The sequence below is a fragment of the Rhineura floridana genome, chromosome 3, assembly GCF_030035675.1.
Source record: "Rhineura floridana isolate rRhiFlo1 chromosome 3, rRhiFlo1.hap2, whole genome shotgun sequence".
NCBI classification, from domain to species: Eukaryota; Metazoa; Chordata; class Lepidosauria; order Squamata; family Rhineuridae; genus Rhineura; species Rhineura floridana.
Window position 1 is genome coordinate 60,607,330 of NC_084482.1, and position 15,913 is coordinate 60,623,242.

A 15,913-nucleotide genomic window follows, 5' to 3' on the forward strand; every position below is an offset into this window, starting at 1 on the left:
TGGTGGCTGTGGGAGCATGGCATAACACAAAATGGCTTCCTATTGCCTGGTGTCCAAACAACTCAACATCAGTGACAACTCTGACTTTATTCATTGGCTAATAATACTGACAGGCAGGAGCAGCCAGTCTTGCTCATTTCACATAAATCGCTTGGAAGGGTACCTGCACATTTTGCTCTATAACCTTCTTTCTAGGTGGGCTATAGACTTACTTTTTTTTCAACTGAAAGCTCACATTCTGGGCTACCTGCTGGGGATGCCACTGAAGGCCTTCGAGTGTGCCATGGCATCTGTGGGTGATGGGTTGGTGACTCCTGCTTTAGATGATTTCCTTATTATTTTTATTATTCAAACACAGCACGGTAGCCACTTTTGCTAATATTTAATGCAGAGACAGGCAGCCTGCGGCCCTCCAGATGCTGCAGGACTACAACTTGCATCATTCCTGACCAGTGACTGTGCTGGCTAGGGCTGATGTGAGTTGGAGACCAACAACATCTGGGGGACCAGATGTTCCTCGTCCCTGATTTCATGCAAAGAGAGACCATCCAGATGGTAAGAAAGGAGAAGTGGAGGAGAGAGGTGAAGACAAGTATGCAGGAAAGCCACATGGCCAGAACTTTCACATGTGGACCTTGGAACTGTAAACAGGAAATAAAATTCAGCCCTTATCCCTGCCCTGTAACATCAAGAGGCACATATGATGCCTGAGCTAAATGAAATTTGTTTAACAGATAACAGCTGCTCCCATCCAATTGTCTTTTAATACCAAAATAAATAAAAACACCCCAAATCAGGCCGGAACTAGTTCATGACAAGCAGACTTCACTGAAGGACAGAGCAAAGGAAGATTGAGTGTGCAACTTCTTCTGTCCCACTATCCTTAGAATTTTGCTGCCCGTTGGGTTCCACAATTAACATGCAGTGGTGCTCCTCCCCTTCCCATAACTGATCATGGCACCACCTTGAGAAATGTGGGATATCACAGGAGTCTGCTCTGGGAAGAAAAGATAATTTCAAGTTATCATTTCTTTATTCTGAAATCTGCAGTTGCAACCTCCATAAAGAGAACACACACATTTTCTATCCCAGAGTTATTACAATAAACGCAAATATATTAAATCAACTGAGTACATTTCTGATTTATTTACTATAGCCTGAAGCATAGTGCCGGTGGGGGTCTTCTCTTAATGCAGGTTGATTCTGTGCTATATAGAATTAAAGATTTTGGGTGGCAGACAATCCGTCATCATTGCCCTCACTAATCTGTTTCAGCAGATAAATTACTCTGATCATTATGATCTTGCACCATGTCTCTAGCACACAGAATCTTGGGAAGAATTACACAACCTCAGCTTGCAGCTTACTTTATTTTTATCTTTAGTAGATTTTATTTAATATCCCTCCCCTGCCCTTTCCTTAGAGCGAGGGAGGGCTTGAACTGATGCTTGCACAATGCTTGGAGATCTCCAGATAAACACGTTACTTTAAGGTAAAGCAATCAAGATGTAATCAGGGAGGTAGAGATGTAGGTCAGTTACCATACTTATCAAGGCACTTACATGTTCACCATTAGAATATTAACCGCACTCTTACATCATCTCCCTTGTAATCAGATAGTGTAACGCTGCTCTGAAGAATCAACCAACCTCTCAATTTGAATCAGGAAAGTTCATGCCTAGCTATTACTGCCCAAGCCCTCAGAATGGAAGTATGGATCTGGATCTGAGATGATATCCAGAACGCAAAACCCAAATAGCCTTCTTCAGGCATTATATTGCTGCTTTAAGTAAACATTTGAGGAGGGTAGCCATGGGGTCAAGTGCGGTAGCTCTGCCCTCCCCCTGTGGTCCCCATTCCAGATCTCTGGGAAATTAGAGTTCTAAAACATGCAGGGAGTTTCCATGAGTATAGGAGTCTCCCTGCTTCAGAAGGTGATCAGAATGGCAACAAGTGTGTGTGGGGCTAGTGCACTCATCACCACAGCACCCACTGACATGTTACCTTTACACAAAAATATAATGCCTGAAAAAGGCTACTGAGTAGTATTGATGCAATGTGCCTTGAGGCCTTCCATAAGTGCCCATTCAAATCTACTGCCCAACTGTATATACTAATACAAAATGCCCTGTCTTTCTTAAGACCACCTTTCTGTACGGCTTCCTGCTACTTACGGTCAGGCAGTCATGGGTGTACTATAGATATGTCTGCTCTGATACGTCAACCTAGGTCAGGGATAAGCAGCGTGGTACCCTCCACTGCCTCCAGACTACCATTGTCCCTGACCATTGGCCATACTAGCTGGGTCTGTTGGGAGCTGTAGTCCAAAATGTCTGGAGGACTTCAGCTTGCTACGCTGAGCCCCGCTGGTACATTGTGAAGAGACTCAGAGAGAGCAGATCTCAGTAGCAATATCCACACAGGACAGACACTCACCTCTTTTTTTGAAAAATGCATTTGTGTCTTTGCACACCCAATACACAGACCCATGTAAATCTTGATAGAAAGAGTTATTTATGCCTGATTCAGACATTTAGTGAAGAAATTGTATAAACCACTTAATCAAGAAATCTCTAAGTGGTGTGCATAAAATAATAAAATCAGTATCAATAACAGACAGATAAAAATCAGTAGAATTTAAAAACAAGTATAGATAACTAAATTATATGTCCAGATAGGCTTGCTGAACTAAAAATGTTTTTAGCAGGCACTAAATCAGTACAATGAAGGTCCTGGCCAAATATTACTAGGCAGGGAGTTTAAAAGCATAGGTGCTGCCTCACTGAAAGATCAACTCCTCACATCACATGACAATTGTAAAAGTGTAATTCTGCAGATTGAGGGAGGTCAAAAAGGCATGTATGGGACAAGGCAATCCCTCAAGTAAGTTGTTTCCAAGCTATTAAAGGTTTTATATACTAACAGTAAAAACTTGAACATGGCCCAATAGCAAATCAGCAACCAGTGCAGATCTTTAAACAGAGGTGTAGCATGCTGGCAATCCTGCTGCAGCACTCTGCCCTAATTGCAGTTCTGGGACCGTCTGAAAGGGAAGCCCCACATAGAGTGCATTGCAGCAATCCAGTCTTGAAGTTTCAACAAGCCTTCTAAAATCTTTATCCCAGTTGGTATCTGTCTCAGATTTGAAGTGATTTTATCTATGTGCTGTTGTTTTAAACTGTTTTTATATATATAACTATTTTTTAAAATAAATGTTTTATATATGCAATTGTTTTAACTATTTTTATATAGGTTATTATATTGTAAAATACTTTGGGATGCCTCATGAGAGATGACTCATAAATGAAACTTTTTTTAAAAAAGTTGCCAATGCCTGGACTCCTGTGATCAAGGTATCCCAGTTCAGGAACAGGCACAGCTGTCATACCTACTGAGGCTGGCAGAAGGCACTCCTAGCCACAAAGGTCACTGGGCCTCCAGTGACAAAGCTGGATCCAGGAGCATCCCCAGATTACATACTTGCTCCTTCAGAGGGAGTACAACCCTGTTCAAGGCAGGCAGCTGGCTAATTTCTCAGACATAGGAACCACCCACCCACAGCACCTCTGTCTTGCCAGGATTCAAGTGCAGTTTATTTTCCCTCATCTAGCCCACCACCGCATTCAGGCACTGGTCCAGGACTGGCACGGCCTCTCCCGATTCAAATGCTATGGATGCTACTGATGACACTTTGCCCCCTACTGCCATATGATCATTCAGTGGGTTTATATAGATATTAAATAGCAATGAGAATTTTAAAAAGCCCTGTGGTACTCTAGAACCTAATTGTCAGGAGGTTGAAGAGCTGCTGGAACAACTGTAAAACACTGTCCCAGATAACCATCCCACAGAGCTGGTCTAGGAGGGTACGTTGGTTCATGATATCAAAAGCCAGAGATGAACCAGCAGCAAGGACACAATCCCCTTGTCCCACTCTCGGCAAAAGCCATCCATCTGGGTGACTAAGGCTAATTCAGTCCCATGGCCAGCTATGCCTGAACCCAGATTGGAAAGGGTCTAGATCAGGGGGTTCCCAAACTGTGGTTCATGGACCACCAGTGGTCTGCGAGCTTCATTCAGGTGGTCTGTGGCATATCCACATTAAATATTAATATTGATTTTTAATTGTATTTTTATTGCTTCTTTTATTTCTTATATTGTATTCTATGGAATGTAAATTGTAATACCACAAAACAGAGTATGTGAAATAAAAGAAGCACTAAAAATACAATTAAAAATCATACAGCATCTAGCACAATGCATTACAATTGCCATAGCAGACAGGAAGATGGTCCGCCAAGACTATCAGCAATTTTCAAGTGGTCCATGGGTAAAAAAGGTTGGAAACCACTGGTCTAGATAATATGTATCATCCTAGAATGCCTGCAGTTGCTCCACCACAACCCTCTCCAACACCTTCCCTAAGTAGGCTGTATTTGTGACTGATTGGTAGATGTGATGGACAATCAGGAAGGAAATAGGAAAGGGGAGTGTCTCTCACTTCCTGTGTCCACATTTCTACATCATGCCCAAAATTGAATTTGTGCATCTTACCCCCTTCCCCCTCCCTGAATGGGCATCTTACCCCAAGCTGCCCAACAGCCTAGTTTCCAAGAAGAGCAGGCACAAAACTCTTCCTCAGCTATACCACTTCAGACTGCAGGGCTAGGGGTGGCAGCAGTACACAACTGAATGCTCATCCATATAAAAAAAACTGCTAGCACATTGACAAGAACAACAACCCAACAACAAGTAGGTGCCAGAGAGATGGTTTCTAGCTTAGCTACTGACTTGTTAACTGGATGCAAATAATTATTTGGGGCATGAGGAAACATTCAGGTATCACCCCTCACACACACAGTTGCAGTCTAAAGTAGTGCATTCCAGGGAGGGCTTTTGTCACCTCCCCTGCTATTGGTGCAAATTAAGCCTTAGATCGGGGTGGGGAAACTGTGGCCCTCCAGCTGTTGTTGGACTCCCATCATCCCTGTCCACTGACCATGCTGAATGGGCCTGATGGAAGTTGGAATCCACAATCATCTGGAGGGCCAGAAGTTCCCCATCCCTGCCTTCAACCATAGAAAGAGAGAGGGGCTTTGGAGGCATCACAGCAAGAGAGGAAGCACAGGGTGGGTGGGATCTGTGTGGCCGCCCTCCCCAAATAGAACCTCGGCTGTGTCTTTGTTTAACCCCCTGCTCAACCAAGGTGGCTTCTGCATTCATCAAGTAAGGTTTCCAGGCGTGGCAAATCCTATTCATGTTACAAATCTTAAAAACTGCATACTAACACCAAAAATAAAATAATAAAATAAAAAAGACAGCTATGAGAAGGGGAATTACACAACGAAAGGGTAGCCCAGTCTAAACTCCACCACTACCCCAACTGGAGAATACATTTTTCTTCAGCACAGTCTCAGGGTATTGCAATTACCAAGTACGTTGCTCCAATCAATGTTACCATTAAACCTCTTTTTTGTTGGTGAAAGGAGGTCTCTTTAGCCCTGTCCCCCCCACCAGGGGAGGCCCATGCAAGTTCTGCACCTAGAGAATTCCTCATGCTGAGAACACCTCACATTCTGTGAGCAGACGCTGCAAGTGTGTTCACATTTCATAATTAGGGCTGAGGAAAAGAAGGCTTGCATGTGTGAAAGAGCCATCACAGACTCAATACCAGAAACAGAAGTTCAATATTATTGCAAACATTGTAATTTTCAGTAGAGGCTGTTCACACAAGTCATTAAGAGTGAAATGGACGTTGCATGGGAGATGCATGTAACAGTTTCCCAATGATTTCCAACCATCACCACCACCCTTTTCCAATGAAAAGCAGCTCAGGAGGCAGAGGGTGCTAACCTTTTGCCCTCCAACCATTTTGCCGCTCACAGTCTCTTCCTTTCTCCCAGCTGCTCTTTCACTCAGAAGGGAAAAGATATGGGGAGTGTTGGGTCATCAGGTGATGTAAGTCAAAAGAGAGTTAGACACATTCTTGGAGGATAGGTCTCTCAACAGCTACTAGCCATGATAACTAAACAGAACCTCCATGTTCAGTGGCAGTAGAACTCTAAATACCAGATGCTGGCTGCAATCAATGGGGGAGGGCTGTCACCATCAACTCCTACTTAATGGATTTCCCAGAAATAACCGGCTAGCTGTTGCTGGAAATCAGATGGTGAACTAGATGGACCTCTGATCTAATTCATCAGAGCCTTTCTTATGTTCTTAAGTGATGCGCATTCATGAATGATCCAGTCCTATGGTTACTACCTGGATTACACAGGAATTCCATGAGAACCATCAAAGTCTGTGCGTGAATTGTGTAATGCACCTGATAGAATTGCTATAGCAGAATTTATGCTCGCTCTCTTTCTTCACACCTGACAGACACAAGGATCAGTCTTTAGAAATAACACTCCAACCACCAGCTGACCTGAGGCTGCATAGCTGAAGGGAAGCAAGTCATGCCCCATCCTTTGACCAGCAGACTGAGAGTCATTGGATTGCCCCGAGGGCCAACGGTTTTTTGTGTGAGTGTGTCTGTGTGGCATTGCAGTCAATTGCAAGCAGCCTTGCAGATCATCTTCTAAATCAATTAACTGGAAGGAGCCATTGCATTAAGATTTTAGACAGATTAAAGGATGTTAACTAGTATATAGTTATTCCCGGGATGATTCAGGTAATGAGTGAGTTTCAAAATGTCAAAGCAGCAGTGACAGCGGCACTAAGGAACTGGGAGAGTGAAAATCCTCCCAGATTTGCCAAGTTAATCTCTTGCTAGGATGCAGGGCTTGGTTTAAAAAAAAAAAAGAGCAGGTAGAACTGTTGAAGCTGGTCTGACAATCATGCCCCTTGTTTCTTAATGTATGGAGCCTATTTGAGGTAATTCATTGATGAGTAGAAGACACTCTGCATATGTTCAGAGGCACTCGAGATTACTCATTGGTGAGTAGAAGGCACTCTGCCTATGTTCAGAGGTACTCGAGGTTACTCATTGGTGAGTAGAAGGCACTCTGCATATGTTCAGAGGCACTTGTCTATTCATGACATATTCCAGGGCTGAAAACCAGGTTCTGTGGCTAAACCTTAGTAAACTCTGGCACAAAATAAGATCTGCCAAGGTGATCATTGCCAGAAAACAGTTTAGTACCTCTACTTTAATGACAACTCATCATAGCTTTTTGGACCTTGAAACTGCAAAAGTCCTCAATAGGCTTTTCTAAATCTCTTCAATATAGCCATTTCTTACATCCAGTATGTCCCAGATTACTCCAACACTTTGACAACTCCTGAAAATGGGGAGCACAAAAACAAAAGTGTACCATCTTGAGTTCCTTAGTTGAAAGAGTGGAGTACAAATGTGACAAATAGCTATGTAGATGGATAGAGAGCCACTTCTTCTCATACAAGTTCACTTGCCGAGGAAGGTTGAGACAGTTGTCTTTGTTATCCATTCTTTCCATGTGACAGTGGCCAAGGGTCACTGTTTTAGGATGGACAGAGGGCTGGACTTTTTCACCAGTGGCCCACAAACTTTGAAACCTTTGTTCAGTAGAGGTTAAGAAGGCCCCAGCATTGCTGCCTTTTCAAAAAGTCTGTAAAATGGGAATCCTAGTACCCTCCACATGCTGCTGGACTGCAACTGTCACCGTCCCTCATCCTTGGCCATGCTGGTTGAGGGTGATGGGAATTTGAGTCCCAACAACATCTAGAGGGGCAAAGGTTCCCCACACCTATAGTAAAATCTTCCTGTTTGGTCAGTAAGGATTTAAATTTGCAGAGGATGCTCCATCTTATATGTGATTTCACTGGAATTTATTATTATTATTATTATTGTTTACATGTCTATAAACAACTAGTTAAATATGTAAAAACCACTTTGGGCTTGTGAGAAAGTGGTATAAAATGTCAAATATAAAAATACAGGATTGCATCCAGTGTTAATCCTGCTCAAAGTAGACATATTGTAATTCATAGACATGACTTACTTAGGTCCATTAATTGTAATGGGTGTACATTCTGAATATAACTTAGTTGGATATAACCCACAGAGCTTCATTACTTTAATTTGAGCATTTGGCCAATTTATCTCAACCCCTTTGAGAGAAAGTTAGATTCTTATGCAGCTCTTTAGAGTCCCTTCTTTGGAGCCCAGAAGTGTCAGGAGGACAAGAATGGGGCTGATACTGAAAAAGGCTGTAGATTTCTAGAGCAATTCTTAAAAAAAAAAAAAACTAGGAATGTGGTGCACCTCTGGAATCTCTTCTGTAGAGCTGTAATGGTTTGAATGAAAGGGCATCCCTTGGCAATCCTTCTCTACTCTATTGACTGGGGTTTGTGTGCATCTGCTCAGCGGGCTTCCTGAATTGGAAAACACTCACAGTCAGAGTGGGACAAAGGAGAGACAGAACCTTACGGGACAACTGCTGGTTTTGGCCCAGGCCTAATACTGCAAATAGTTCAACTGGTCATGGACAACGTTGGTTCCTGCATACGTAACCTGCCTCCTCTGCTGTTTTGTGAGGTCCTCTTCTCTTCATTTGGGAAGAATAAACTGAAAGGTGAAGAGCTTGGTGGAAGTGGACAAATAAACAGCTTGAAGTCAACAATGACTAATCCCCATTAGTACCGGCAACTTCACTTTCTCCACTTTCTATTACCACACAAATCCCCATTTCCTTCATGTTTTCACAAACTTGAGAATACTCAGCTGTTTACAGCCTTTGCTCTGAGGTAATTTTTGTTACAAGATACACAAACTAAAGGCAGAAGTGTTGCCTCAGTTGCTGATGTAGAAGTGATAAAGTATAATCCCTGTCATCTCACCCTCCCAAGGCACAGATTCCTCACAGCATCTGAAGGATAAACTGCAGAATAGCTGGTGAACAGCGGCATTTCCTCTTTCAGATGTTAATCAGGCACAATAGAAAGATTTGAATGTTCAAATGGTCTTGGGTTGGGAATAAAACTGACCTCCTGCCCATTGAGTATTAGGTGTGACCTTGACTCAGGAAGAGAGTAAAAAGAAAAGAATATTTAAGAGGAATTCACACAGCCACAAAAAATCACTGGAATCTAAATTTTAAAGCAACCCTACAACCCAATAGGCACAGGGGTGGCTACATCTATAGAGTTGAGCCATTTCCCCCACAACTGATATGTGGAAATCCAAGAAGCCTCTTTATCACAACTTGGAACTGATCACAGAGTGTCCACTCTCAGGCAATCAAAAGATACATACTTGAATTAATGTGGAGATGAATTCACATGACTAGTTAACAAAGAATGTGCCTTCAGAAATACAGTCGATATAATAAATGGGGGAAAACATATACAAAAATTATGCCTGAGCTTGATCACAGATGCAGTAAACTGCCAAGAGATATAAACTGAGCATCCTCAAGTTGTAACAAAGAGGACATCTGGCAGTAGCAAAGAAACCCTCCACACGGTAGGGTGGAATTATATGGTATTTAGTTCTAGACGTTACAGTGTAGAGGAGTGGAAAATCACCATAAGGAAACGACTGGGTCATGCTTAATAATCAGCTCCAGATTAAATTGGTTTAGGAAAAAGGGTGCCACTTAGATAGACTAGGGAGCCCCCTTCTCATGCTTCAGAGCACATAGGATCATACATCAGGAGTGCCTGTCCCTGGTCCACACATCGGCTACCTGAATGGTACCTCACTAATATCTGAAACAGACCCCTGTTATGTGCTAGTAACTGGCAACCCAGACTTTGGAAGCAGATGAGCAAATACTGCATTTACCGATGTTAGTATAGCTGGGTGAAAACCGGGGGAAACAAGGAGAGGTGGCCGAGGAAGCGGGCAGGGAGAACAGGAGGAAATGTTGGAAGCTGGGTGGAAGAACACCCTGATAGAAAGCTCAGTGTTATGCAGATCTCCATTTTCAAGAAATCCATAATTAAAGCATTGTTGCCCAATGCATATATTTTAAAAAGAGAGAGAGAAAGATATCCTAAGCTGTAACTAGGCTGTTGAGCAGGGGTGGGAACCTTCAGCACTCCAGATGCTGATGAACTTGCATCATCCCTGCGTGCCGACTGGGGATGATGAGAACTGGAATCCAACAACATCTGGAGGGCCACAAGCTCCTCGTCCCTACTGTACAGCAATTCTGACAAGTCATGTGTCACCTGACATAGGACAACTCCTCCACTGATACTTCCTTGCAACATATGGAGTACCATTTACAAAAGGTGCTCCCAAGCCAAACTGTTACTTCTTATTACTCTGTTCCCATAGCAAATCTCTTGCATCCTGAAGACCAGGGTGAGCTAACTGTGACCTTTCAGATGTTGTTGGACTACAGTTCCCTGTATCCCTGTCCATTGGCCATGCTGGTTTGGGCTGATGGGAACTATAGTCCAACAACATCTGGTTAGCCACCCCTGTTGAAGACTATGTGCAACACTTGCCAATTGACACTGAAAAGAAAACTGCCTGGTGCCTTAGGTTTATGAGCTTTGCTTCTTATAGGGTTAACATCGCACATCACCACTGAGCTATGGTCAAGAAGAGGAATGGGTTTCTCATCAAGGCAAAACCAAGCTGCATTTTGGCAGCTACATTGTCGACTGAAATGCTACATCACAATGCAGGTGGAAAACTGTACAGAGGAGTGGGTTTGGAATGTGCAAAATTGTTAGGAGACCCAGGGTTAGAAGCAAGAGATCTGAGAGGCTGAAGCTTGAGACCTAGCATGGTGAGGCATCTTTGACTATATTTGATCAGGATTTAGAACACTCCATAGTGGAGGGACTGTAATTCAGTGGAGGCATTACAGAAGGTACCAGGTCCAATCTTCAGTATCTCCAGGTAAAAGGGTTAGGTAGCAGGTAATGTGAAAGGCCTCAGCTGGAGCCTCCAGATTGTTGTTGCCAGTCAGAGCAGATCAGTGGGCTAATTTGATATTCCAGCAGCAACTCGTCGTGGTATGGGAGGTTTGTTAATTACCAAGACTGGAGCTAATGAGATCTGCTACGGTGGATTGAATATTTTCTTTTGGAAGCTTTTCCACAGAGTGCATAGAGGAATCCATCCACTCAGATTCTACAATGAAAGTCATAACTGGGCTCCAATTTTTTTAAAGACTAAAAATACAAACAACTTTCTAGGCTCCATAAAGACCCCTCCCCAGCCAGGAAGGAATTAATTTGAGTCATTGCTTAGCCCAGGCAGGGAAATCAGCCTTCAAGCACATGAAACAATAGTAGAGTGCCATGATGCATGCAGAGAATGAATTTCCCTGATCACTAATTAATTACAGTCTGCCCCACACATCTGGGTTAATGGTCAAGGCATTCAGGTTAGAGGGTGCAACTGATAGGTGGGCTTCAGCTCAGGCATATAGTCAATCACTGAGATCAGTGAGAGTGGCTCATGGTCACCAAAAGGATTTTTCATCTAGCTCAGTGGTTCCCAAACTTCACCCCCCTTGGACCACTTTAAAATCGCTGTTGTAGCAATCGTAATGTGCTGTACTAGATGTGTTATTTTTAACTGCATTTTTATTGTTTCCTTTATTGCTTATATATTGTATTCAAATTGTAACACAATAAAATAGAAAGAAGCAATTAAAATATAATTCAGTTAACATATTTCATGTGATGAATGTACTCTCTCCAGTCTTCAACCACAAACATGTCACGGACCACCTGAATAAAGGTCGTGGACCACTGATGGTCCACAGACCACAGTTTGGGAACCCCTGATCTAGCATACCTCAGCTCATTCTTTTTAAAATGGAGTGTTTTCTACAAACGTTTAGGGTTAATAACTCAACTAATTATTCACTGTACTGCAGACCTTGGGTGCCATTCCCCTCAGTTCTTCCTGCTGTCTTCTCCTGTCCTATTATAACTCAGATACAATACAATCATACTCTTTTGCCTCTTTTGATGTATGTACAAAAGATCCTGCCTTGGCACAGGGACTGAACTTGATGAGTTTGGGATCACATCCAAAAGTCCAGGGCCCTAGGAACTTTGCAGTGCTAACATTTGTGGGTTAAGGTCAGCAGACAGATCGGAGACACATACAATTTAGAAGCCAGCATTTCCACCGCATCTAGGTACGAGGAACAGATGCCAGCAGAAGGTTTAACTTGGCACACCTTTCCACCTTTATCAGGATCTGGACATGTACAAGATACAATACCCTCCACCCCATTGGAATGTGGTCTGGAGTATAACGCAATGGTAAACATCCCTCCCACTGGAGAAATCTAATCTTTCTGTTCAGGACTCTACCTGCTGAACTCAAATATCTGAAACATTCCTTCCTCAAACAACTGGAGGAGGGGAGTGCAAGGAAGAGGAATGGAGTGGGGGGGAGGAGAGTGGGATCATTATGTAAGAGAAAGACTAAAGATGCTGAACAACAGTTATTAAAAATACCAGCCCTGTAGGTAAAGGCAAGAGAAACTCTCCCTCAGCAGGAAAGAAAAGCCCAGAGCAAAGGTTACTTAAGATGATGGAAGCAACCTTTGAATCACAGCAGCAAACATTTCAGCTATATCACTTTTCATGCAATGTACACAACACAAAGACACAAACTCATAAGACCCCTGAAGGGTTGCAACATTTCCCCCTCTCCAATGAGAAACTGCGGGTAGATTTTTGTTAACAAAACTGTAATTGCATCCAATGGCAGCAAAGAGAGAGTTTGTGGAAATCAGTTTGGAGACAGGGGGTGTAAGGAAAATGGAGAATAGTAATCTCATCTCCATGACCCGGCGAGGCAGGAAAATCAAACCTTAAAACAGTTTAGAAAAGAGGATTTATAGAGACCAAGTAAAACAATTTTCGTTTTATCACAGCCCTACTGTATATACAGCCCTGGCAATCGAATACAAATTCTTTAAAGGTTCTTAAAAAAAATCCAAACAACTAACAAGTCCTTGAATGGGAGGTCTAAAGGCTGAGTGCGTCGGAATGGAACTTACTTTTGGACATAGCCGAGCCCGAGAGTTTGAAATCTACCAGACAGATACGGAGGAGTTACCAAATAAGGAGAATAAAGGGGCGGCGGGGGGTGGGGACGGGAGAGAAATAAACCTTTGTGTTGGCAGCAAAGAAGAGGACGAACTGCTTTCTTCCCGTGGTCCTGGCGCTCCCCTCCTCCGCCACCTCTCCCCCCCCCCAGCAAATTATTTACCTTCATCAGGGAGATCCTTGCGTTTCCAGCGTACAAAGTTGCAAACCCAAAGCCGAGTTCTGTCACTGGTCGGCTAACTGTGTCGCTTTTCCTCGTCCCCTGCTACTTCTACCGAGCAAAGCTGGCGAAATAAAAGCCGAGCGCTGACCTCTTCACTTCCAAGACACACAGACACAAAAATGCTTTTGATCTCTTCACAGTCCCGGGCTCAGAGGGCTTGATGGTGCCGGAGGAGGAGTAGACAGAGGTGTGTGTGTGTGTGTGTGTGTGCCTGTGTGTGCGCGCACAAAGTCTACGGAACCTGAGAACTCAAGCTGAGGAAAGCTTGCCACCCCGCCGTCCCCCCTCCGCTCTTGCCAGCTCTCGCATTCTTCGGTTTCTGTCGACCCCAGTTGAAATTGACAAGTGTAGTCAGTTTCAGAGAGCGCCTGGGAACTCTTCTGTAAAGTAACCGCCGCCACTACCTTCTCCTTTTCTCTCTAACACCCCCCATCACTCTTTCTCTCTGCAGGAAATCCCTCCCAGACTCCTGTTCTTTCCTCCTGATTGGGAAAGCAAAAGGGGGGACGGCTAGGCAAGCTGGGCAGGGCCAGAGAGTTGCTTGCTGTCACTCACATAAGGGTGATGGATTCGGGGGTTAACCAAAGAGGTGGGTGTGAGTTGTGAAGCGTGTTACCTGAGCCCTTGGCGCGGCTGGGAACATGTGCACGCAGGTAGGAGAGGAGGTGTGTCTGGAGCAGAGGAGCTGAGCGCCGCCTCTCTTCCCCCTTTCTCCCCCCTCTTTTCAGCGAGAGCCTGCAGGGTTCATCGGAGTCTCAAGTGGCTTTAATGAGGGTTGCTTGGCAAGACGAAGCGGCTTAACTGTTGCCAAACTACGTACAAACGGAAGGGTAGACGTTTTACTTATAGGTATCTTATTAGGAGCGCCTCAGATCCCTACTCCGACAGGGTTGTCTCATGTCTGGATATTTACTTGTCCCCCACCCAGAAGTCTTTGTCTCACTTGGTCTTTAAAAAGATTTGGTGTTATTTAGTCCTTGGTTTTTATGCTGAGCTTCATTTGGATATTGATATATTTAATGTTATTGTTCATTATCTGAATGTTTTTATTAGTGTTTTATTGCTGTTCTTAAATACCCTGGGGAGGGAATAGTTGATATATTACACCCACAGACACACATTTATATATTCACTAATAGGCAAAAAACTTGCGGTTTAAGAACGTACAAATATTTTTTTATCAAACTTTAAAAAGCAGGGAAATTGGGCAGCTTATAGTGAATACATCAGGGCAGCAGGAGACCTGACCTCCTCTCCGAGATATTGTACTGCCCTACAAATTTGTCAAAATGCAAACACAATTTGGATTGGTCTTTCACAGTCCAATCCACTTGCTGTGTAGCTTGGAAGAATTTGGTAACATGTGCCTCTGAGCTTATGGTGAGTGGTGGCAACACCTGCCATCTCCAAAGATGGTAAAAGGTAAAGGTGTCCTCGCACTTGTAGTGCGAGTCATTTCCGACTCTTAGGGTGACGTCTTGCGACGTTTACTAGGCAGACCATGTATATGGGGTGGAATTGTCAGTTCCGTCCCCAGCCTTTCTGTACCCCGCAGCATATGCCGGGTACTCATTTTACCGACCACGGATGGATGGAAGGCTGAGTGGACCTTGACCCCTTTTACCAGAGATTCGACTTCCACTTTCGTTGGAATCAAACTCCGGCCGTGAGCAGAGCTGCGTTACCACCGCTTACCACTCTGCGCCACGGAGGATGGAGAATTACATTTTTGTATGTTTGTTGGTGTTCTTCTTACTTTGCTTCTTTTCTGTGTTACTACTGTTTCTACAGAGAATCTAACCTAGAAAATTATATTTCTCCCATTATTCATCCTAGAAATCTGTGTCAAATTTATTTTTATTAATTTCAAAGCCTTTTAATTGGTCAGTGTCATATGATGGTGAAGACAGCCTTTTGTGTTTCAAACTGGAGGTTATGCTCTATTTCTATTTTGGGCACATTAACAGTTGAATCTGAAACTGCAGTCTGATGTAAAGTCAGACCGACTACAATATGTTGCTACTTAAGGAATGACTCTAGCTGTTGGGCAGGGCAACTTTGTTTTTTCCAAGATGCATGTTTTCAGCCTGCTATGCTTAAAGTACTCCACTTAAGTAAAGGTGGGTATGGTCAATTAAAAACATAGAGCACACCTAGAAGTTTGCTAGAATATACTTCACCTCCCACTGTTTTATCTTGTGCAAACTGAGACACTCCTCATGTCTATTGGAAATTATTCTGCAGAGCGGTCAGTGCCATTATTCCACAATTGTTTTTGGAACTTTTTTTTAGTGTTGCAAATTGTTGCTGTACTTCACATATTCACAGTAACAGAAGCAAAAGGAAATGATTTACTATAGGAAACTTCACTAAAATTGCAAAGTAAATCAAATATATTTAAATTGACTATCTGAACTATATCAACTGTTTTAATATTGTTGCTTCCCCCTGCTAAAACAAGATCAGCACAGCACATGTCTTGTTTCTGTTGTTTGCGCTGATTGCTGGTATTGCCACCACTCACCATATGCTCAGAGGCACATTACCAAATTCTTCCAAGCTACACAGCAAGTGGATTGAATGTGAAAGACCAACCCAAATTGTGTTTGCATTTTTCCAAATTTGTAGGGCAGTACAATATCTCAGAGAGGAGGTCAGGTCTCCTGCTCCCCTGGT

General features: G+C 43.3%; 1 protein-coding gene across 5 annotated transcripts in view; it reads right to left on the bottom strand.

Moving 5' to 3' along the window:
- Positions 1-13,896, bottom strand: part of CASKIN2 (CASK interacting protein 2) — a 128,536-nt gene extending 114,640 nt beyond the window's left edge. For 3 of the 5 annotated variants that reach the window (XM_061616158.1, XM_061616159.1, XM_061616156.1), the window contains exon 1: positions 13,178-13,895. The gene's annotated coding sequence lies outside the window, so the exon portion shown is untranslated. Of the gene's footprint in view, positions 1-13,177 lie in introns of all 5 variants that reach the window. The other 2 variants (XM_061616157.1, XM_061616155.1) reach the window with 1 other exon arrangement.
- Positions 13,897-15,913: the final 2,017 nt, after the last annotated feature.